Below are 24,614 nucleotides of genomic sequence, written 5' to 3' on the forward strand. Positions count from 1 at the left end.
TTAGGACATTACGTACTTTTTTAAACCAAAGCAAGGACTTGCGTAAAGAATCACCGTGATTATCATGCATTTGAATAAACTCAGTTTCGCTACTCTGTTTAAATTCAATATAATTCTTTTGATAACGAAAAAAAATTTATTGACTTTTAAGCCGGCTTTGTCAATGTGTATATTCCAGCACAAACCATTTGAAATTATAACCCCTAGATCTTTCTGAGTGTCCACTAATGTAATTTCCGTATTGTTGAAGCAAAATTTATTTGAACGTTTAGTAAAGCTTACGTGGGTGCATTTATGAACATTGAATGGCATATGAATTTCGACTGTCCAGTTGCATATCACATTAAGTTCATTTTGAAATTCTTCTTTAGCTAATCCTAGGCTGGGGATTTTTGCATTATCGGCAAAAAGTAAAGGTGTGACATTTTGGCAAAGTGAAGGCAAGTAATTAATAAAAGCTAGGAAAAACAATGGCCCGAGGATGCTGCCTTGGGGCACTCCGCTTGTTACGGGCATTAGATCTGAGATTTCGCTATTCACTCTGACAAAGTGAGACCTGTTTGATAGATAAGATTTCAATAATTTGATCAAATTTTTACCTACTCCGTTTTTGAAAAGCTTCATCAAGAGGATACCGTGGTCAATACAGTCGAACGCTTTACTCAAATCCGTTAAAACGGTCTCGATATCACTCGTTTTGTCCTGACTTTTGTAGGCTGTCTGTAAGAAAGTCAATAGCTGTAAGACCGTGGATTTGTTCTTCCGAAAACCATGTTGTGAACTATGAAACATAGGTGATAGATGTTTTTATAATCATTTCATCAATAGTCTTTTTTATGGTTCTGACCGCACCAAACCGATCAGAATAGCCAGTCTCCATTTTTGTGGATGCCTCGTTTTCATGGGTCGATTTGTTCAGGCTTAATTGAGACTCAAAATCATCAATCTTATCATTGTCTTCCTCTTCTCCTTGGGTGTCTACTTCATCACTTGTTCCCGTTCCCATAGTAAAGGGGAAGAAATTTCCTAAAGTGTTCTTGACTCGTTCCGAAAACGAGGAGGACGTTACCAATTTATATGTCACCCCACGCATCATGGTTTTGTCAGTAGGTGATCCTGCTGCTGCTGCTGCTGCTGCTGCTGCTGCTGCTGCTGCTGCATTTTCAGTCAAAACGTCGTTCAGTTCCGACATCTTCTCTCAATCTGGAGTCGTGGTGGCGAAATCGTGGCCTTGTTATACGGGAGTAGATTCACTCGTGAACCTACAATTCCCATTTTGCTTCGTCCCACGTCCGGCTCGTTCGCGTCTAGAGATGCGTTTGGGTGGATCTCTACTTCCAGCCTTGCTGCTTTTTTTTCTGAGGCTTTTGACTTCTTGTTCCAACCATTCTGCCTGAAACTTGGTTCCCTTCCTTGTTCCGAATCCCTTCGGTCTTTTCCACGAAAGGGTCGTTCATTGATTTTCTCTGTTTCTTTGGTATAAAATTCCTAGAGCTATCACTCAGTTTAAGTGCCCTCAACTTGTCTAGGCTCATCTTAATTTATCGCTTCCCACCGCCTTTATTTTTGATAACCAATAACAAGAACACAACAGGATAATGTCCAAAATTTCAACTAGCAAGTGACCACGAATCTTTTTAAGTTATCCCAGTACAGTGTGCATACAAATTTGCAAAGCAATTGATTATTGCTTATTGGATATGAAGCAAGCACAGACTGATGATATCAATACACTTCAAAGATAGTGTAGTCGCTACCCAATCGAGAATAAGTAATGAGGATTAAAAACCAAAAGGAAAATGAGAAAGAAAAAGAGTTTTTCAAAAAAATGAATGTGTATTGCACTCGGTCTGTCGCAATTTAATAGTTGAACTTGTTTATAAAGACAGAGCTTTCCCTGTTTAGTGCCGCACTAAACAGACAAAACTTGAAGGCGGTATCCTTCTCAAGTGGGCGACTATTGCACCCACCGAGTTCTGTGTTACCTATCGAGCCTTCGGATTGCCCGAGCTAGACCTGCTAAAAATCTCAAGGCAACCACTCTTCCGAAAAATAGCCTGGATTTTAATCCAATTAAATCAGTGTCCAATTCTGTTTTCAACTAGACCTAGAGTCGCGAATCTCCGGATTTAGACCTGTTTTTATTTCACTATGCTTTTTTCAATTTTCAATAGGCAAGTTACCAGTGCAGTCACCAGTCTGCTGCCTGATTCCTAATATCTTAATACCAGTCACTATGTATCTTACTTTCGTCTACGTATGCTCAGTACCCCTACGGTCGCGTTCATTAAAAAAGAGCCCTTCGGGTTGACAAAAATAGGACCCCCCTCCGAATTGGGACCCCTTCCGGATTGAAAAAAAATAGGACCCCTCCGAACTGAGACCCCTCCTAATTGGCAAAAATAGGACCCTCCGAATTGGGACCCCTCCTTATCGGCAAAAATGACCTTTCGGGACCGTTTAAAAACAATACCCGAGACCCTCTCGGATACTGTCTCAGAGCCTTTTTTCCTACATAAACTAACAAGGAAGGATGCATTCTGGCCCTAGACCCTTCCAGATTGAGGCTAAGCTGCTTATTTAACAATTTTCCTTAACTGTGAAGGGTCGTCTAATTAGCCTAGTTTTGACTCAACTATCTTTTCCTGGGTTCCATAACCCTTCCTTTTTGTCGAGAACAGCGTAAAATTTCCTTATTCAACCGTTACTACCGTATGGTAGGGGTATAAGGATTTTCCAAAAAAATATTACAAAACGTGAAGGGTCTTTTTCACAAATCAGTAGTTTTTGCTAAAAACAATCTAGAAAGTTTTTGTATGCTTAATTTTTTCAAAAAACATTTACTTTATAACTAAACTTACTTAGTTTCTGTTCTAGTGGTACCAAAATGAATTGGAGTTGTCCATTAGTTCTAATGTTTTAAGTCGAACCGTCTTTGATGCGAACTCAAAAGATTTTCAAACTTATAGTTTCCGTCTAACTTTTTTTCACAATTCTTGTCTTATTGACTTAAAAATTTTCGATCCGAGCTCAAAAGACCTAAAATTTTCTAGTTCAATGCAAAAACCTTGTCTTAAATGATTCAGCCGAAAAAATATGCCAAAAACAAAAATATGCCAAAAGAATCAACTAAATCAAACATGTTAAGGTCAGTTTCACCAGGGCCAGGAAGGTTAATGGCAAACGGGTTCTAAAACCTGTCGATTCACTAGTGTATGTTGTCCGAACATCAATTTTTATCGCCTTATCTCGAAAACTTCGAAAAATTTTCTTATTTTGAAACGTTTCGTTTTTCAAAAATCACGAAATTTCGGATTTCGTCACCCAATTAGTTCCAACCACGTTCGAACTATTTTCACCGGTTCCACTAATTATAATAGTCCAGTTACGGAGTAACTCGTCAACTGAGCGCTTTTTTTGTTTCAAAAATTGTCGATATCTCAAAAATCGCGATTTGTGGGATGATCAAAATATCACTATTTTGACCCTAAAAACCGGTCTGTTTGCTTTGTTTTTTTTTAACTGAAAAAGGATATAGGAGTAATAATACAGGCAGTAAAAATAGTAATGCTAATAATATTATACCCCTCCGGTTGTGTTCAATATCCTAATTAAGGTGCTTAACTCGGAAGTTTGCAACTCGGTGGAGGGTCACTACAGTACAGTCACTGTCGAGCCCCTCACTGATTGATCTCTTAATTTCTGTACCAAAATGGATACACAACTTGTTAACGATACCTAACAGTTGATTTTTGTTGTCCCTGAGACCCTTTCTGTTGCTCCTTGCACTGCTTGCCGGATCAGTCTTCCACTCTCTTCCCAAGACCCTTCCGAAATGAGCACAAATTAGCATTAACGTGCTCAAATACTCAGTACAGACACCAAAAATGGGCCACAATTTTGATCATGACAATACTGTTCGATTTAAACGCCTATAAAAACAATATATCCAATAACAACAAATGGGAGGGTCGGATCACATCTCGTCTGGGGTGATGATTTGTACTGATTTTATATATTTTTTTAGTTTTTTCGGTTATTTTTTTAATGTTTTTGTCTTTTTTGTTGGGTACTTAATTACATTTTGTTTGGTTTCTTGCATATCTTCAAGTATTTTTGGTCAAGTACCGCTCGGAGAAAGGAGAGACGTCCGATCCCCCACCGTTCACGATACGTGAATTTTCGGTCTTAAATAGGTTAAAAAACAACCCTCGAATCCTGAAGGCTTCCGCTTTCCAAGCCACCTTTACGGCCGTGTGTTAAGGACCTTTTTTTGAGCCTCCGCTCGGCGCGGAGTGCTTGTTATTGGATCTGCCGATCATGATGTTAAAAGATTAACACCCATTAGCGCCATAAAAACATACAAGTAACATTCGCCCGGAAGTACATATCGACGGAAAATAAAGCTAGGTTATGAAACGACGGGCTAGCGTCTAAACACATCTTCATATGCTTTTGACCGTCTCCACCAAAGCCAGTTCTATGTGTGGTCCTTCAACATTGGGTCGACAAAGTCACCACTGTTTTCGGGCTATCGGCCAGAACGCGCAGAATAACTTAGTTACATGCAAAATAGTGAGCTCATGTATCAATTTTTTCAAAAGATAGTGTAGTCACTACCCAATTGAGAAATATTTATGAGGATTTAAAACCAAAAGGAGAAGGAGAACGAAAAAAAATGAATGTGTATCGCATTCGGTCTGTCGCAATTTAATAGTTGAACTTGTTTCTAAAGAAAGAGCTTTTCCTGTTTAGTGCCGCACTAAACAAACAAAACTTGAAGGCAGTATCCTTCTCAAGTGGGCGACTATTGCATCCACCGAGTTCTGTGCTACCTATCTAGCTTTCGGATTGAACGAGCTAGACCTACTAAAACTCTCAGGGCAACCACTATTCCAAAAAATAGTCTGGATTTTAATCCAAATAAATCAGTGTCCAATTCTGTTTTCAACTAGACCTAGAGTCGCGAATATCCGGGTTTTGACCTGTTTTTATTTCACTCTTTTCAATTTTCTATAGGCAAGTTACCAGTGCAGTCACCAGTCTCCTGCCTGATTCCTAATATCTTAATTCTAGTCACTATGTATCTCACTTTCGTCTACGTATGTTCAGTATCTCTCCGATCGCGTTCGTTAAAAAAGAGCCCTCCGGATTGACAAAAATAGGACCCCTCCGAATTGGAACCCCTCCTTATTCTCAAAAATAGGAGCCCTCGGAATTGGGACCCCTCGGGTTGACAAAAATAGGGCAGCCCTCCGATTTGAGACCCTTTCCGGATTGACAAAAATAGGAACCCTCCGATTTGAGACCCCTCCTAATCGGCAAAAATGGCCTTTCCGGATCGTTTAAAAAAATACCCGTGTTCCTTCCGGATACGGTCTCAAAGCCTATTTTGCTAAGTAAACTAACTAGGAAGGATGCATTTTGGCCCTAGACCATTCCAGATTGAGGCTAAACTGCTTGAATAACAATTTTCTTAACTGTGAAGGGTCGTATAACTAGCCTAGTTTTGACTCGACTATTTTTTTTCTGGGTTCCTCAGCTATTCTTTTTTGTCGAGAATAGCGTAAAATTGCCTTATTTAACCGTTACTACCGTATGGTAGGGGTAAAAGGATTTTCCAAAAAAAAACTACAAAACGTGAAGGGTCTTCTTCACAAATCGGTAGGTTTGCTAAAAACAATCTAGATAGTTTTTGTATGCTTACTTCTTTCAAAAAACAATTACTTTATAACTAAGCTTGCTTAGTTTCTGTTCTAATGGTACCAGGCTGAATTGGAGCTGTCCAATAATTCTAAAATTATAAATCGAACCGTCTTTGATGTGAACTCGAAAGGTTTTCAACTTATAGTTTCCGTCTAACTTTTTTCGCAATTCTTGTTTTAATGACTTAAAAATTATCGATCCCAGCTCAAAAGGCCTATACGTTTCTAGTTCGAGGCAAAAACCCGGTCTAAAACAGTTCAGCCGAAAAAACTTGCCAAAAACAATGCTATTTGGACCCCTCCGGAATGATGAATCAACCAAATCAAACATGTTAAGGTCAATTTCACCAAGGCCAGGAAAGCTATTGGCAAACTTGAGCTAAAAATTGTCGGCGTGAATTTTCGGTCTTAAATAGGTTAAAAAACTAAAATCTCGAATCCGGAAGGCTTCCGCTTTCCGAGCCACCCTTACGGCCCTGTGTTAAGGGCCTTTTTTCGAGCCTCCGCTCGGCGCGGAGTGCTTGTTATTGGATCTGCCGATCATGACGTTCAAAGATTAACACCCATTAGCGCCATAAAAACATACATGTAACATTCACCCGGAAGTACATATCGACGGAAAATAAAGCTAGGTTATGAAACGACTGGCTAGCGTCTAAAGACATCTTCATATGCTTTTGACCGATTCCACTAAAGTCTATTCTATGTGTGGTCCTTCAACATTGGGTCGACAAAGTCATCACTGTTTTTGGGCTATCGGCCAGAACGCGCAGATTAATTTAGTTACATGCAAAATAGTGAGCTCATGTATCTATCAATATATTTAAAAGATAGTGTAGTCACTACCCAATTGAGAATTTTTTATGAGGATATAAAATCAAAAGTAGGAGAAAGAAAAAAAACGTATTTCAAAAAATTGAATGTGTATCGCATTCGGTCTGTCGCAATTTAATAGTTGAACATGTTTCTAAAGAAAGAGGTTTTCCTGTTGAGTGCCGCACTAAACATACAAAACTTGAAGGCAGTATCCTTCTCAAGTGGGCGACTATTGCATCCACCGAGCTCTGTGTTACCTATTTAGCCTTCGGATTGGGTTTAGACCAGTTTTCATTTCACTCTTTTCAATTTTTTATAGGCAAGTTACCAGTGCAGTCACCAGTCTCCTGCCTGATTCCTAATATCTTAATACTAGTCACTATGTATCTTACTTTCGTCTACGTATGTTCAGTGTCTCTACGGTCGCGTTCGTTAAAAAAGAGCCCTTCGGATTGACAAAATAGGACCCCTCCGAATTGAAACCCCTCCTAATTCTCAAAAATAGGACCCCTCGGAATTGGGTTTCCTCGGGTTGACAAAAATGAAGCCCCCCTCCGAATTGGGACCCCTTCCGGATTGGCAAAAATAGGACCCTGCGAATTGGGACCCCTCCTAATCGGCGAAAATGACCTTTCCGGACCGTTTAAAAACAATACCCGAGACCCTTCCGGATACTGTCTCAGAGCCTATTTTCCTACATAAACTAACTAGGAAGGATGCATTCTGGCCCTAGACCCTTCCAGATTGAGGCTAAGCTGCTTATTTAACATTTTTACTTAACTGTGAAGGGTCGTCTAATTAGCCTAGTTTTGACTCAACTATCTTTTCCTGGGTTCCATAACCCAGTCTCCTGCCTGATCCCTAAAATCTTAATTCTAGTCACTATGTATCTTACTTTCGTCTACGTATGTTCAGTATCTCTCCGATCGCGTTCGTTAAAAAAGAGCCCTACGGATTGACAAAAATAGGACCCCTCCGAATTGGAACCCCTCCTTATTCTCAAGAATAGGACCCCTCGGAATTGGGACCCCTCGGGTTGACAAAAATAGGGCAGCCCTCCGATTTGAGATCCTTTCCGTATTGACAAAAATAGGAACCCTCCGATTTGGGACCCCTCCTAATCGGCAAAAATGGCCTTTCCGGATCGTTTAAAAAAATACCCGAGTCCCTTCCGGATACGGTCTCAAAGCCTATTTTGCTAAGTAAACTAACTAGGAAGGATGCATTTGGCCCTAGACCATTCCAGATTGAGGCTAAACTGCTTGATTAACAATTTTCTTAACTGTGAAGGGTCGTATAACTAGCCTAGTTTTGACTCGACTATTTTTTTCTGGGTTCCTTAGCTATTCCTTTTTGTCGAGAATATCGTAAAATTGCCTTATTTAACCGTTACTACCATATGATAGGGGTAAAAGGATTTTCCAAAAAAAAAAATTACAAAACGTGTAGGGTCTTCTTCACAAATCGGTAGGTTTGCTAAAAACAATCTAGAAAGTTTTTGTATGCTTACTTTTTTCAAAAAACAATTACTTTATAACTAAGCTTGCTTAGTTTCTGTTCTAATGGTACCAAGCTGAATTGGAGCTGTCCAATAATTCTAAAATTATAAATCGAACCGTCTTTGATGCGAACTCGAAAGGTTTTCAACTTATAGTTTCCGTCTAACTTTTTTCTCAATTCTTGTTTTATTGACTTAAAAATTATCGATCCCAGCTCAAAAGGCCTATACGTTTCTAGTTCGAGGCAAAAACCCGGTCTAAAACAGTTCAGCCGAAAAAACTTGCCAAAAACAATGCTATTTGGATCCCCTCCGGATTGATGAATCAACCAAATCAAACATGTTAAGGTCAATTTCACCAAGGCCAGGAAAGCTATTGGCAAACTTGTGCTAAAAATTGTCGGCGTGAATTTTCGGTCTTAAATAGGTTAAAAAACTAAACCCTCGAATCCGGAAGGCTTCCGCTTTTCGAGCCACCCTTACGGCCCTGTGTTAAGGGCCTTTTTTCGAGCCTCCGCTCGGCGCGGAGTGCTTGTTATTGGATCTGCCGATCATGACGTTCAAAGATTAACACCCATTAGCGCCATAAAAACATACAAGTAACATTCGCCCGGAAGTACATATCGACGGAAAATAAAGCTAGGTTATGAAACGACTGGCTAGCGTCTAAAGACATCTTCATATGCTTTTGACCGATTCCACTAAAGCCTATTCTATGTGTGGTCCTTCAACATTGGGTCGACAAAGTCATCACTGTTTTCGGGCTATCGGCCAGAACGCGCAGATTAACTTAGTTACATGCAAAATAGTGAGCTCATGTATCAATATATTTAAAAGATAGTGTAGTCACTACCCAATTGAGAATTTTTTATGAGGATATAAAATCAAAAGTAGAAGGAGAAAGAAAAAAAACGTATTTCAAAAAAATGAATGTGTATCGCATTCGGTCTGTCGCAATTTAATAGTTGAACATGTTTCTAAAAAAGAGGTTTTCCTGTTCAGTGCCGCACTAAACATACAAAACTTGAAGGCAGTATCCTTCTCAAGTGGGCGACTTTTGCATCCACCGAGCTCTGTGTTACCTATGTAGCCTTCGGATTGAACGAGCTAGACCTACTAAAACTCTCAGGGCAACCACTATTCCAAAAAGTAGTCTGGATTTTAATCCAAATAAATCAGTGTATAATTCTGTTTTCAAAAAGACCTAGAGTCGCGAATATCCGGGTTTAGACCAGTTTTCATTTCACTCTTTTCAATTTTTTATAGGCAAGTTACCAGTGCAGTCACCAGTCTCCTGCCTGATTCCTAATATCTTAATACTAGTCACTATGTATCTTACTTTCGTCTACGTATGTTCAGTGTCTCTACGGTCGCGTTCGTTAAAAAAGAGCCCTTCGGATTGACAAAATAGGACCCCTCCGAATTGAAACCCCTCCTAATTCTCAAAAATAGGACCCCTCGAAATTGGGTTTCCTCGGGTTGACAAAAATGGGGCCCCCTCCGAATTGGGACCCCTTCCGGATTGGCAAAAATAGGACCCTCCGAATTGGGACCCCTCCTAATCGGCGAAAATGACCTTTCCGGACCGTTTAAAATCAATACCCGAGACCCTTCCGGATACTGTCTCAGAGCCTATTTTCCTACATAAACTAACTAGGAAGGATGCATTCTGGCCCTAGACCCTTCCAGATTGAGGCTAAGCTGCTTATTTAACAATTTTCCTTAACTGTGAAGGGTCGTCTAATTAGCCTAGTTTTGACCCAACTCTCTTTTCCTGGGTTCCATAACCCTTCCTTTTTGTCGAGAACAGCGTAAAATTGCCTTATTCAACCGTTACTACCGTATGGTAGGGGTATAAGGATTTTCCAAAAAAAATTACAAAACGTGAAGGGTCTTCTTCACAAATCGGTAGTTTTTGCTAAAAACAATCTAGAAAGTTTTTGTATGCTTACTTCTTTCCCAAAACAATTACAATGTTACTAGGCTTGCTTAGTTTTTGGTCTAGTGGTACCAAGATGAATTGGAGCTGTCCAATTATTCTAAACTTATAATTCGAACTTATAGTTTCCGTCTAACTTTTTTTCGCAATTCTTGTCTTATTGACTTAAAAACTATCGATCCCAGCTCGAAAAAACTATACGCTTCTAGTTCGAGGCAAAAACCCGGTCTAAAACAGTTCAGCCGAAAAAACTTGCCAAAAACAATGCTATTTGGACCCCTCCGGGTTGATGAATCAACTAAATCAAACATGTTAAGGTCAATTTCACCAGGGCCAGGAAGGCTATTGGCAAACGTGTGCTAAAACCTGTCGATTCAATAGTGTATGTTGTCCGAACAACAATTTTTATCGCCCTATTTCAAAAATTTTGAAAAGTTTTCCTATTTTGTGACGTTTCGTTTTTCAAAAATCACGAAATTTCGGATTTCGTCACCCAAATACTTCCAACCACTTTCGAACTAATTTCACCGGTTCCACTAATTCTAATAGTGCAGTTACGGAGTAACTCATCAATTGAGCGCTTTTTTCCGTATCAAAAAATGTCGATATCTCAAAAATCGCGATTTGTGGGGTGATCAAAATATCACTATTTTGACCCTAAAAACAGATCTGTTTGCTATGTTTTTTACTGAAAAATGATATAGGAGTATTATTACAGGCAGTATAAATAGTAATACTAATAATATTATAACCCTCCGGGTTTGTTCAGTATCCGAATTAAGGTGCTTAACTCGGAAATTCGCAACTCGGTGGAGGGTCACTACAGTACAGTCACTGTCGAGCCCCTCACAGATTGATCTTTTAATTTCTGTACCAAAATGGATACAAAACTTGTTAACGATAACTAACAGTCGATTTTTGTTGTCCCTGAGACTTTTCCTGCTACTCCTTGCACTGCTTGTCGGATCAGTCTTCCGCTCTTTTCCATGACCCTTCCGGAATGAGTACAAATTAGCATTAACGTGCTTAAATACTCAAAGAACTCTACAGTACAGACACCAAAAACGGACCACAATTTTGATCATGGCAATACTGTTTGATATAAACGCCTATAACAACAATATATCTAATAACAACAAATGGGAGGGTTGGATCACATCTCGTCTGGGGGGATGATTTGTACTGATTTTATAATTTTTTTGTTTTTTCGGCTATTTTTTATGTTTTTGTCTTTTTTGTTGGGCACTACATTACTTTTTTTTTGGTTTCTTGCATATCTTCAAGTATTTTTGGTCATGTACCGCTCAGGGAACGACGGGACGGCCAATCCCCCACCGTTCACGATACGTGAATTTTCGGTCTTAAATAGGTTAAAAAACTAAACCCTCGAATCCGGAAGGCTTCCGCTTTCCGAGCCACCCTTACGGCCCTGTGAAACGACTGGCTAGCGTCTAAACACATCTTCATATGCTTTTAACCGTCTCCACCAAAGCCAGTTCTATGTGTGGTCCTTCAACATTGGGTCGACAAAGTCATCACTGTTTTCGGGCTATCGGCCAGAACGCGCAGATTAGCTTAGTTACATGGAAAATAGTGAGCTCATGGCTGTGTCTCAGTATCTCCAGACAACGAGGTCACTACTAAAAGCAAGGTTACTGCTTATTATCATATTACGATTCTTTTTGTTCAGCAGATAAAAATCATCTTACCCATCGGAGATGGATCAACTCTTTCCCTCAACTCCTAGCTTCTCATTATCTGATAACGAATTTTAATGTTATTTGATTCAGTTCAGGACATATCCGGAAGCTAAAAATTGTTAAAATGTAGTTTCAGTTTCTTCCCCAGACCCCTTCAGATTCTGCAATCCTAACGAAGTGCGGTCTTATTGTCTTTCTGAAAGGGTAGTAAAATCCTCCCGATACCCTTCCGATATCTCGTGAATTTCTCGGTAACGATTGTACAGTTACAATCGTTACAATTCGGACAGTCTCGATCGTAACTTCAACACAGTGCTTGTGTTTTTTTCTAACTATCGAGAGTCAATGGTGCTGTTTTTCAGCGAAAATCGGTCTGTTTTAATTTTCGCGGTTTTCGGTTTTCGTGTCTCTAATTCAAACGAGTTTTTAAAAAACTACTTCGTCACTTCAAATTAACCTCTCCCAATGCGTCAAATTGCAAAGTTAGCACTGTTAATCCATCGAAACTGCCAATTTTTTTACTCGGATGCCTTATAAAGTTTCGATATTGCCAGGCATTTTGGCGCCATCCTGGTCAAATGTTACAGAAGACCATTTGAACTGGCTTTGGTAGAGAGGGTTAAAAACACGTGGAGCTCTATCTTGACGCTAGCCAGTCGTTATAGGATCAAAATTTACTTTCTGTCGTTGTGTGCTTTTCGGGCGAATGTTACATTGTTGGGTTGTCCCACAAACAGACCGTGGAGTCTGGTTCCGGCTTTCTTGTTACTATTAGTAGTGAGTAGTAGTAATATGAATTCTGTGATTCACACAAGGGCTTTTGACTCCGTCAGTTTCTCGTTTCATATAACACTTCTATTTCTGCAATTGTTCGTCGTACAATCGCACGCTAATTTCCAAGTGCACTTGTCGCCCACCTTGTATTGCTCGAATTTTGACCAGACGATTTTTAGAAGTCGTGGTTTCTAGCCAATACCTTCTCTTAAATCGATTTTTAACACATTCGCAAGTCGACAGGTTAGGTACGTGAAATTCTGTTCGCATTTGGCTTTCCTTGGACGTCTCAGCTGAAACAAATTGGCGCGCAAGAACTCTGTGTAACATGGTATGTCTAGACTACATGCCTCATAACGTCCAAAAATGAATTTTGAAAGCAACAGCAAGTTGTTAAGCTGAACATACATTGGCAAAAGAAGAATCCCTAGTTCTTTCAAGTTTTCTTTGTATGGGACACTAATAACGGAAAACCATTTCACTGCTCTTCGCTGAATCGTCTCTGATTCGGACATTACGTTTTTGCTTAAACCAAAGCACTCACTTGCGTAAAGAATCACGGGGATTATCATGTATTTGAATCAATTCAGTTTCGCTACTCTGTTTAAATTCAATATAATTCTTTTGATCCCGAAGAAAGTTGTTATGACATTTAAGACTGATTTGTCAATGTGGAGATTCCAGCACATGTCATTTGAAGTTATAACCCCTAGATTTTTCTGAGTGTCCACTAATTTAATTTCCGTATTGTTGAAGCAAAATTTGTTTGAACATTTAGTAAAGCTTACGTGGGTGCATTTTTCAACATTGAATGGCATATGATTTTCGGTTGTCCTGTTATCACATTAAAATCATTTTGAAATTCTTCTTTAGCTAATCCTAGGCTGATGAATTTTGCATCATCGGCGAAAAGTAAAGGTGTGACATTTTGGCAAAGAGAGGGCAAGTCATTAACAAAAGCTAGGAAAAAAAATTGCCCGAGGATGCTGCCTTGGAGCACTCCGCTTGTTACGGGCATTGGATCTGAGATTTCGCTATTCACTCTGAAAGATTGGGACCTAATTGATATATTTCAATTAAACACATCTTCATATGCTTTTGACCGTCTCCACCAAAGCCAGTTCTATGTGTGGTCCTTCAACATTGGGTCAAAAAAAGTCATCACTGTCGTGGTTTCTAGCCAATACCTTCTCTTAAATCGATTTTAACACATTCGCAAGTCGACAGGTTAGGTACATAAAATTTTGTTTGCATTTGGCTTTCCTTGGACGTCTCAGCTGAAGTAAATTGGCGCGCAAGAACTCTGTGTAACATGGTATGTCTAGACTACATGCCTCATAACGTCCAAAAATCAATTCGAAAGCAACCGCAAGTTGTTAAGCTGAACATACATTGGCAAAAGAAGAATCCCTAGTACCTTCAAGTTTTCTTTGTATGGGACACTAATAACGGAAAACCATTTCACTGCTCTTCGCTGAATCGTCTCTGATTCGGACATTACGTTTTTGCTTAAACCAAAGCACTCACTTGCGTAAAGAATCACGGGGATTATCATGGATTTGAATCAATTCAGTTTCGCTACTCTGTTTAAATTCAATATAATTCTTTTGATCCCGAAGAAAGTTGTTATGACTTTTAAGACTGATTTGTCAATGTGGAGATTCCAGCACATGTCATTTGAAGTTATAACCCCTAGATTTTTCTGAGCGTCCACTAATTTAATTTCCGTATTGTTGAAGCAAAATTTGTTTGAACATTTAGTAAAGCTTACGTGGGTGCATTTTTCAACATTGAATGGCATATGATTTTCGGTTGTCCTGTTATCACATTAAATTCATTTTGAAATTCTTCTTTAGCTAATCGTAGGCTGATGAATTTTGCATCATCGGCGAAAAGTAAAGGTGTGACATTTTGGCAAAGAGAGGGCAAGTCATTAACAAAAGCTAGGAAAAAAAATTGCCCGAGGATGCTGCCTTGGAGCACTCCGCTTGTTACGGGCATTGGATCTGAGATTTCGCTATTCACTCTGAAAGATTGGGACCTGTTTGATATATTTCAATTAAACACATCTTCATATGCTTTTGACCGTCTCCACCAAAGCCAGTTCTATGTGTGGTCCTTCAACATTGGGTCAAAAAAGTCATCACTGTCGTGGTTTCTAGCCAATACCTTCTCTTAAATCGATTTTAACACATTCGCAAGTCGACAGGTTAGGTACATAAAATTTTGTTCGCATTTGGCTTTCCTTGGACGTCTCAGCTGAAGTAAATTGGCGCGCAAGAACTCTGTGTAACATGGTATGTCTAGACTACATGCCTCAAAACGTCCAAAATCAATTCGAAAGCAACAGCAAGTTGTTAAGCTGAACATACATTGGCAAAAGAAGAATCCCTAGTACCTTCAAGTTTTCTTTGTATGGGACACTAATAACGCAAAACCATTTCACTGCTCTTCGCTGAATCGTCTCTGATTTGGACATTACGTTTTTATTTAAACCAAAGCCTTGACTTGCATAAAGAATGACGGGGATTATCATGGATTTGAATCAATTCAGTTTCGCTACTCTGTTTAAATCAATATAATTCTTTTGATCCCGAAGAAAGTTGTTATGACTTTTAAGACTGGTTTGTCAATGTGGAGATTCCAGCACATGTCATTTGAAATTATAACCCCTAGATTTTTCTGAGTGTCCACTAATTTAATTTCCGTATTGTTGAAGCAAAATTTGTTTGAACATTTAGTAAAGCTTACGTGGGTGCATTTTTCAACATTGAATGGCATATGATTTTCGGTTGTCCTGTTATCACATTAAAATCATTTTGAAATTCTTCTTTAGCTAATCCTAGGCTGATGAATTTTGCATCATCGGCGAAAAGTAAAGGTGTGACATTTTGGCAAAGAGAGGGCAAGTCATTAACAAAAGCTAGGAAAAAAAATTGCCCGAGGATGCTGCCTTGGAGCACTCCGCTTGTTACGGGCATTGGATCTGAGATTTCGCTATTCACTCTGAAAGATTGGGACCTAATTGATATATTTCAATTAAACACATCTTCATATGCTTTTGACCGTCTCCACCAAAGCCAGTTCTATGTGTGGTCCTTCAACATTGGGTCAAAAAAAGTCATCACTGTCGTGGTTTCTAGCCAATACCTTCTCTTAAATCGATTTTAACACATTCGCAAGTCGACAGGTTAGGTACATAAAATTTTGTTTGCATTTGGCTTTCCTTGGACGTCTCAGCTGAAGTAAATTGGCGCGCAAGAACTCTGTGTAACATGGTATGTCTAGACTACATGCCTCATAACGTCCAAAAATTAATTCGAAAGCAACAGCAAGTTGTTAAGCTGAACATACATTGGCAAAAGAAGAATCCCTAGTACCTTCAAGTTTTCTTTGTATGGGACACTAATAACGGAAAACCATTTCACTGCTCTTCGCTGAATCGTCTCTGATTCTGACATTACGTTTTTGCTTAAACCAAAGCACTCACTTGCGTAAAGAATCACGGGGATTATCATGGATTTGAATCAATTCAGTTTCGCTACTCTGTTTAAATTCAATATAATTCTTTTGATCCCGAAGAAAGTTGTTATGACTTTTAAGACTGATTTGTCAATGTGGAGATTCCAGCACATGTCATTTGAAGTTATAACCCCTAGATTTTTCTGAGCGTCCACTAATTTAATTTCCGTATTGTTGAAGCAAAATTTGTTTGAACATTTAGTAAAGCTTACGTGGGTGCATTTTTCAACATTGAATGGCATATGATTTTCGGTTGTCCTGTTATCACATTAAATTCATTTTGAAATTCTTCTTTAGCTAATCCTAGGCTGATGAATTTTGCATCATCGGCGAAAAGTAAAGGTGTGACATTTTGGCAAAGAGAGGGCAAGTCATTAACAAAAGCTAGGAAAAAAAATTGCCCGAGGATGCTGCCTTGGAGCACTCCGCTTGTTACGGGCATTGGATCTGAGATTTCGCTATTCACTCTGAAAGATTGGGACCTGTTTGATATATTTCAATTAAACACATCTTCATATGCTTTTGACCGTCTCCACCAAAGCCAGTTCTATGTGTGGTCCTTCAACATTGGGTCAAAAAAGTCATCACTGTCGTGGTTTCTAGCCAATACCTTCTCTTAAATCGATTTTAACACATTCGCAAGTCGACAGGTTAGGTACATAAAATTTTGTTCGCATTTGGCTTTCCTTGGACGTCTCAGCTGAAGTAAATTGGCGCGCAAGAACTCTGTGTAACATGGTATGTCTAGACTACATGCCTCAAAACGTCCAAAAATCAATTCGAAAGCAACAGCAAGTTGTTAAGCTGAACATACATTGGCAAAAGAAGAATCCCTAGTACCTTCAAGTTTTCTTTGTATGGGACACTAATAACGGAAAACCATTTCACTGCTCTTCGCTGAATCGTCTCTGATTCGGACATTACGTTTTTGCTTAAACCAAAGCACTCACTTGCGTAAAGAATCACGGGGATTATCATGGATTTGAATCAATTCAGTTTCGCTACTCTGTTTAAATTCAATATAATTCTTTTGATCCCGAAGAAAGTTGTTATGACTTTTAAGACTGATTTGTCAATGTGGAGATTCCAGCACATGTCATTTGAAGTTATAACCCCTAGATTTTTCTGAGCGTCCACTAATTTAATTTCCGTATTGTTGAAGCAAAATTTGTTTGAACATTTAGTAAAGCTTACGTGGGTGCATTTTTCAACATTGAATGGCATATGATTTTCGGTTGTCCTGTTATCACATTAAATTCATTTTGAAATTCTTCTTTAGCTAATCCTAGGCTGATGAATTTTGCATCATCGGCGAAAAGTAAAGGTGTGACATTTTGGCAAAGAGAGGGCAAGTCATTAACAAAAGCTAGGAAAAAAAATTGCCCGAGGATGCTGCCTTGGAGCACTCCGCTTGTTACGGGCATTGGATCTGAGATTTCGCTATTCACTCTGAAAGATTGGGACCTGTTTGATATATTTCAATTAAACACATCTTCATATGCTTTTGACCGTCTCCACCAAAGCCAGTTCTATGTGTGGTCCTTCAACATTGGGTCAAAAAAGTCATCACTGTCGTGGTTTCTAGCCAATACCTTCTCTTAAATCGATTTTAACACATTCGCAAGTCGACAGGTTAGGTACATAAAATTTTGTTCGCATTTGGCTTTCCTTGGACGTCTCAGCTGAAGTAAATTGGCGCGCAAGAACTCTGTGTAACATGGTATGTCTAGACTACATGCCTCAAAACGTCCAAAAATCAATTCGAAAGCAACAGCAAGTTGTTAAGCTGAACATACATTGGCAAAAGAAGAATCCCTAGTACCTTCAAGTTTTCTTTGTATGGGACACTAATAACGCAAAACCATTTCACTGCTCTTCGCTGAATCGTCTCTGATTTGGACATTACGTTTTTATTTAAACCAAAGCACTGACTTGCATAAAGAATGACGGGGATTATCATGGATTTGAATCAATTCAGTTTCGCTACTCTGTTTAAATCAATATAATTCTTTTGATCCCGAAGAAAGTTGTTATGACTTTTAAGACTGGTTTGTCAATGTGGAGATTCCAGCACATGTCATTTGAAATTATAACCCCTAGATTTTTCTGAGTGTCCACTAATTTAATTTCCGTATTGTTGAAGCAAAATTTGTTTGAACATTTAGTAAAGCTTACGTGGGTGCATTTTTCAACATTGAATGGCATATGATTTTCGGTTGTCCTGTTATCACATTAAAATCATTTTGAAATTCTTCTTTAGCTAATCCTAGGCTGATGAATTTTGCATCATCGGCGAAAAATAAAGGTGTGACATTTTGGCAAAGAGAGGGCAAGTCATTAACAAAAGCTAGGAAAAAAAATTGCCCGAGGATGCTGCCTTGGAGCACTCCGCTTGTTACGGGCATTGGATCTGAGATTTCGCTATTCACTCTGAAAGATTGGGACCTAATTGATATATTTCAATTAAACACATCTTCATATGCTTTTGACCGTCTCCACCAAAGCCAGTTCTATGTGTAGTCCTTCAACATTGGGTCAAAAAAGTCATCACTGTTTTCGGGCTATCGGCCAGAACGCGCAGATTAACTAAGTTACCTGCAAAATAGTCACTACCCAATTGAGAATTATTTATGATGATATAAAACCAAAAGGAGAAGGAGAAAGAAAAAAACGTAATTCAAAAAAATGAATGTGTATCGCATTCGGTCTGTCGCAATTTAATAGTTGAACTTGTTTCTAAAGAAAGAGCTTTTCCTGTTAAGTAACGCACTAAACATACAAAACTTGAAGGCAGTATCCTTCTCAGGTGGGCGACTATTGCATCCACGGAGTTCTGTGTTTCCTATCTAGCCTTCGGATTGAACGCGCTAGACCTACTAAAACTCTCAGGGCAACCACTATTCCAAAAATTAGTCTGGATTTTAATCCAAATAAATCAGTGTCCAATTCTGTTTTCAACTAGACCTACAGCCGCGAAAATCCGGGTTTAGACCTGTTTTTATTTCACTATGCTCTTTTCAATTTTTTATAGGCAAATTACCAGTGCAGTCACCAGTCTCCTGCCTGATTCCTAATATCTTAATACTAGTCACTATTTATCTTATTTTCGTCTACGTATGTTCAGTATCTCAACGATCGCGTTCGTTATAAAAGAGCCCTCCGGATTGACAAAAATAGGACCCCTCCGAATTGGAACCCCTCCTAATTGTCAAAAATAGGACCCCTGGGAATTGAGACTCCTCGGGTTGACAAAAATAGGGCCCCCCTCCGAATTGAGATCCTTTCTGGTTTGACAAAAATAGGAACCCTCCGAACTGGGACCCCTCCTAATCGGCAAAAAAGGCCTTTCCGGATCGATTAAAAACAATGCCCGAGACCCTTCCGGATACGGTCTCAAAGCCTATTTTGCTAAGTAAACTAACTAGGAAGGATGCATTTTGGTCCTAGACCCTTCCAGATTGAGGCTAAACTGCTTGATTAACAATTTTCCTTTACTGTGAAGGGTCGTATAACTAGCCTAGTTTTGACTCGACTACTTTTTTCTGGGTTCCCTAGCCATTCCTTTTTGTCGAGAATAGCGTAAAATTGCTTTATTCAACCGTTACTACCGTATGGTAGGGGTATAAGAATTTTCCAAAAAAAAATTACTAAACGTGAAGGGTCTTCTTCACAAATCGGTAGTTTTTGCTAAAAACAATTTAGAAAGTTTTTGTATGCTTACTTCTTTCCCAAAACAATTACAATGTTACTAGGCTTGCTTAGTTTTTGGTCTAGTGGTACCAAGATGAATTGGAGCTGTCCAATTATTCTAAACTTATAATTCGAACCGTCTTTGATGCGAACTCGGCTTTCAACTTATAGTTTCCGTCTAAATTTTTTCGCAATTCTTGTTTTATTGACTTAAAAATTATCGATCCAAGCTCAAAAGGCCTATACGTTTCTAGTTCGAGGCAAAAACCCGGTCTAAAACAGTTCAGCCGAAAAAACTTGCCAAAAACAATGCTATTTGGACCCCTCCGGATTGATGAATCAACTAAATCAAACATGTTAAGGTCAATTTCACCAGGGCCAGGAAGGCTATTGGCAAGCGTGTGCTAAAACCTGTCGACTCACTAGTGTATGTTGTCCGAACAACAATTTTTATCGCTCTATTTCAAAAATTTTTAAAAATTTCCCTATTTTATGACGTTTCGTTTTTCAAAAATCACGAAATTTCGGATTTCGTCACCCAATTAGTTCCAACCACGTTCGAACTAATTTTCACCGGTTCCACTAATTTTAATAGTGCAGTTACGGAGTAACTCATCAATTGAGCGCTTTTTTCAGTTTCAAAAAATGTCGATATCTCAACTATCGCGATTTGTGGGGGGATCAAAATATCACTATTTTGACCCTAAAAACCGGTCTGTTTGTTATGTTTTTTTTTACAGAAAAACGATATAGGATTATTAACACAGGCAGTATAAATAGTTATACTAATAATATTATACCCCTCCGGGTGTAATCAACATCCGAATTAAGGAGCTTAACTCCGACATTCGCAACTCGGTGGAGGGTCACTACAGTACAGTCACTGTCGAGCCCACCACAGATTGATCTCTTAATTTCTGTACCAAAAGTGATACAAAACTTGTTAACGATACCTAACAGTCGATTGCTGTTGTCCCTGAGACCCTTTCTGTTGCTCCTTGCACTGCTTGCCGGATTAGTCTTCCGCTCTCTTACCAAGACCCTTCCGGATTGAGCGAAAATTAGCATTAACGTGCTCAAAAAACCCTACAGCACAGAAACCAAAAACGGGCCCCAATTTTAATCATGACAATTTTGTTTGATATAAACGCCTATAACAACAAAATATCTAATAACAACAAACTGTAGGGTCGGATCACATCTCGTCTGGGGGGATGATTTGTACTGATTTTATAATTTTATTGTTTTTTCGGCTCTTTTTTATGTTTTTGTCTTTTTTGTTTGGTACTACATTAATTTTTGTTTGGTTTCTTGCATATCTTCAAGTATTTTTGGTCATGTAACGCTCAGGGAACGAAGGGACGGCCGATCTCCCACCCTTCACGATACGTGAATTTTCTATCTTAATTAGGTTAAAAAACTAAGGCCCGGGAATCCGGAAGGCTTCCGCTTTCCGAGCCACCCTTACGGCCCTGTGTTAAGGGCCTTATTTTGAGTCTCCGCTCGGCACGGAGTGCTTGTTGATGGATCTGCCGATCATGATGTTGAAAGATTGACACCCATTAGCGCCATATAAACAATTATGTAACATTCGCCCGGAAGTACATATCGACGAAAAATAAAGCTAGGTTATGAAACGACTGGCTAGCGTCTAAACACATCTTCATATGCTTTTAACCGTCTCCACCAAAGCCAGTTCTATGTGTGGTCCTTCAACATTGGGTCGACAAAGTCATCACTGTTTTCGGGCTATCGGCCAGAACGCGCAGATTAGCTTAGTTACATGGAAAATAGTGAGCTCATGGCTGTGTCTCAGTATCTCCAGACAACGAGGTCACTACTAAAAGCAAGGCTACTGCTTATTATCATATTATGATTCTTTTTGTTCAGTAGATAAAATCATCATATCCATCGGAGATGGATCAACCCTTTCCCTCAACTCCAAGTTTCTCATTATCTGATAACGAATTTTAATGTTATTTGATTCAGTCAGGACATATCCGAAAGCTAAAAATTGTTAAAATGTAGTTTCAGTTTCTTCCCCAGACCCTTTCGGATTCTAGAATCCTAACAAAGAGCGGTCTTATTATCTTTCTAAAAGGGTGGTAAAATCCTCCCGATACCCTTCCGATATCTCGTGAACTTCTCGGTAACGATTGTACAGTTACAATTGTTACAATTCGGACAGCCTCGATCGTAACTTCAACACAGTGCTCGCGTTTTTTTCTAACTATCGAAAGTCAATGGTGCTGTTTTTCAGCGAAAATCGGTCTGTTTTAATTTTCGCGGTTTTTGGTTTTCGTGCCTCTAATTCAAACGAGTTTTTAAAAAACTACTTCGTCATTTCAAATTAACCTCTCCCAAAGCGTCAAATTGCACGGTTAGCACTGTTAAATCCTCAAAACTGCCAATTTTTTCACTCGGCTTGCCTTATAAAGTTTCGATATTGCCAGGCATTTTGGCGCCATCCTGGTCAAATGTTACAGAGGACCATTTGAACTGGCTTTGGTAGAGACGGTTAAAAACACGTGGAGCTCTATCTTGACGCTAGCCAGTCGTTATAGGATCTAAATTTTTTCAGTCGTTGTGTGCTTTTCGGGCGAATGTTACATCGTTGTGTTGTCCCACAAACAGGCCGTGGAGTCTGGTTCCGGCTTTCTTGTTACTATTAGTGGTGAGAAGTAGTAATATGAATTTTGTGATTCACACAAGGGCTTTTGACTCCGTCAGTTTCTCGTTTTATATAACACTTCTATTTCTGCAATTGTTCGTCGTACAATCGCACGCTAATTTCCAAGTGCACTTTTCGCCCACCTTGTATTGCTCGAATTTTGACCAGACGATTTTTAGAAGTCGTGGTTACTAGCCAATACCTTCTCTTAAATCGATTTTTAACACATTCGCAAGTCGACAGGTTTGGTACATGAAATTTTGTTTGCATCTGGCTTTCCACGACATCTCAGCTGAAACAAATTGGCACGCGAAAACTCTGTGTACTATAGTATGTCTAGACTAAATGCCTCGAAACGTCCCAAAATCAATTTTGAAAGCAACAGAAAGTTGTTTAGCTGAACATACATTGGCAAAAGAAGAATCCCTAGTACTTTCAAGTTTTCTTTGTATGGGACACTACTAACGCAAATCCATTTTACTGCTCTTCGCTGAGTCGTCTCTAATTCGAACATTACGTACTTATTTAAACCAAAGCAAGGACTTGCGTAACGAATCACCGTGATTATCATGGATTTGAATAAATTCAGTTTCGCTACTCTGTTTAAATTCAATATAATTCTTTTGATCCCGAAGAAAGATTTATTAACTTTTAACTTTGCTTTGTCAATGTGGTGATTCCAGCACATGTCATTTGAAATTATAACCCCTAGATTTTTCTGACTGTCCACTAATTTAATTTCCGTGTCGTTGAAGCAAAATTTGTTTGAACTTTTAGTAAAGCTTACGTGGGTGCATTTATCAACAATGAATGCTATATGATTTTCGAACTCTGAAAAATAGGTGATAGATGTTCATACAATCTCCCAAATTTTATACGCTCTATTATTTTTGAAACTATACAAAGGAAGGGAGACTGGTCTATAATTTTCAATGATCCGATAACTCTACGTTGAAAGAGATTTCGACCGGATAATGGTTTGAAAGTTTTCCCAATTTATCGTTACTGTCTGAATATCTGTTTCATGGATTTTATTGCTGGTGAAGATCAAATCGAGAGTACCAGTTGAGGCAGTGTTAAACATAACATTTTGATGAACTTCAAGATATTCTATTTCTCCCAAAAAAGATATTTTGGTTTCTTCAATTGATAGCATGTTGCACCAATTTATTGAGGGGTAATTTAAGTCACCAGAAATAAACAAATCACAGTTCTTCCGCAATTTATTGATGTCTTTAAACAGGTTATGTATTTCATTTAGTTTCAGAGCATATTTTCTATTTGCAGGCGGTAGATAACAAGACACAACTCTGTTCATAGATAAAATGAGGCAATTTCCGTTCATAAAGATTAATGTAGCATGGAACTGCCGCTCCGTTGGTATAAAAACTAAAATTTGCACGTTCTGACATTAAGCTTGAATATAGCCAAATAATGTTCTACCGTGAGATATTGATTGCAGCGAAGATCTTGTGTTTGATAGAAAACAGTTGTAATTTACAGGAAAGATCTCGGGTTCGCGGATTCCATTTGTAAGCTATGTTTCAGACAGGCAAATAAAATTTCTTTAAAATTATACTGTTCAAAAAAGTTTTTTTTCTTTCTAGTTTTAATAAGTTTCTTACATTGCAGCATAGTGCTCTTAATTCTCAAGTTGTGTTTAGTAGTCATTCAGTGCAATCTACTGCTTGGTTTTTCAGGAATAGTATGTTATTTCAGTTTTTTTATCCTTTGCTTCGTTTCCGCTTTCAAGTACCTCGCGCCTTTTCTTAAAGAAATTTCGTTCGCTTTCTTGGTCCTCTTTTTTCAAGGATTTTGATAGAAAAACTGATTACTTGTTTCTTTTGATGTTTGGTTCGTAATTTTTTAACATGGCCGCACGCGCAAATAATCTATCTGCCGTAATAGTAGTAGTTGTAGGATGGCTTTGGTGTTTCAACATGGGGTCCTACCCCGTTCATTGTATCGTCATATGTACGTCTTGCTGCGGCAGTTGTTCGCCGCACAATCGCACCCAATTTTCCACGTGCTATTGTCAACTTCATTATATTCTCCAAATTTCAACCAAACTTTATCTTTAAAGTAATAACCAGTCTGCAAGTTTGATAGAAGAAATTTTGTTCAGCTTTCAGGCGTTTAGGCCGTTTCAGCTGAAACATTACACCGCGAGAGGACTCTGATATTATTTATCTGTATTTACATAGGAAGCGGTAAAATTTGCAATTGAGCAATTTTTTCTTTGAATGCCAATTTTCCAGGAAAAATCTATTTGATGATTCTTTTTTGAATAGTCTCAAGT

General features: G+C 38.8%; 2 protein-coding genes across 2 annotated transcripts in view; both read right to left on the reverse strand.

The window, feature by feature from the left end:
- LOC134857315 (DENN domain-containing protein 4C-like) overlaps nt 1-23,935 on the reverse strand; it is a 139,097-nt gene extending 115,162 nt beyond the window's left edge. The window contains exon 1 of the mRNA XM_063873711.1: nt 23,924-23,935. The gene's annotated coding sequence lies outside the window, so the exon portion shown is untranslated. The remainder of the gene's footprint in view (nt 1-23,923) is intronic.
- Nucleotides 1-24,614, reverse strand: part of LOC134844621 (huntingtin-interacting protein 1-like) — a 477,037-nt gene that overhangs the window by 166,609 nt on the left and 285,814 nt on the right. The window lies entirely within an intron of this gene.

The sequence above is a fragment of the Symsagittifera roscoffensis genome, chromosome 1 (assembly GCF_963678635.1).
Source record: "Symsagittifera roscoffensis chromosome 1, txSymRosc1.1, whole genome shotgun sequence".
Classification (NCBI taxonomy): domain Eukaryota; kingdom Metazoa; phylum Xenacoelomorpha; order Acoela; family Convolutidae; genus Symsagittifera; species Symsagittifera roscoffensis.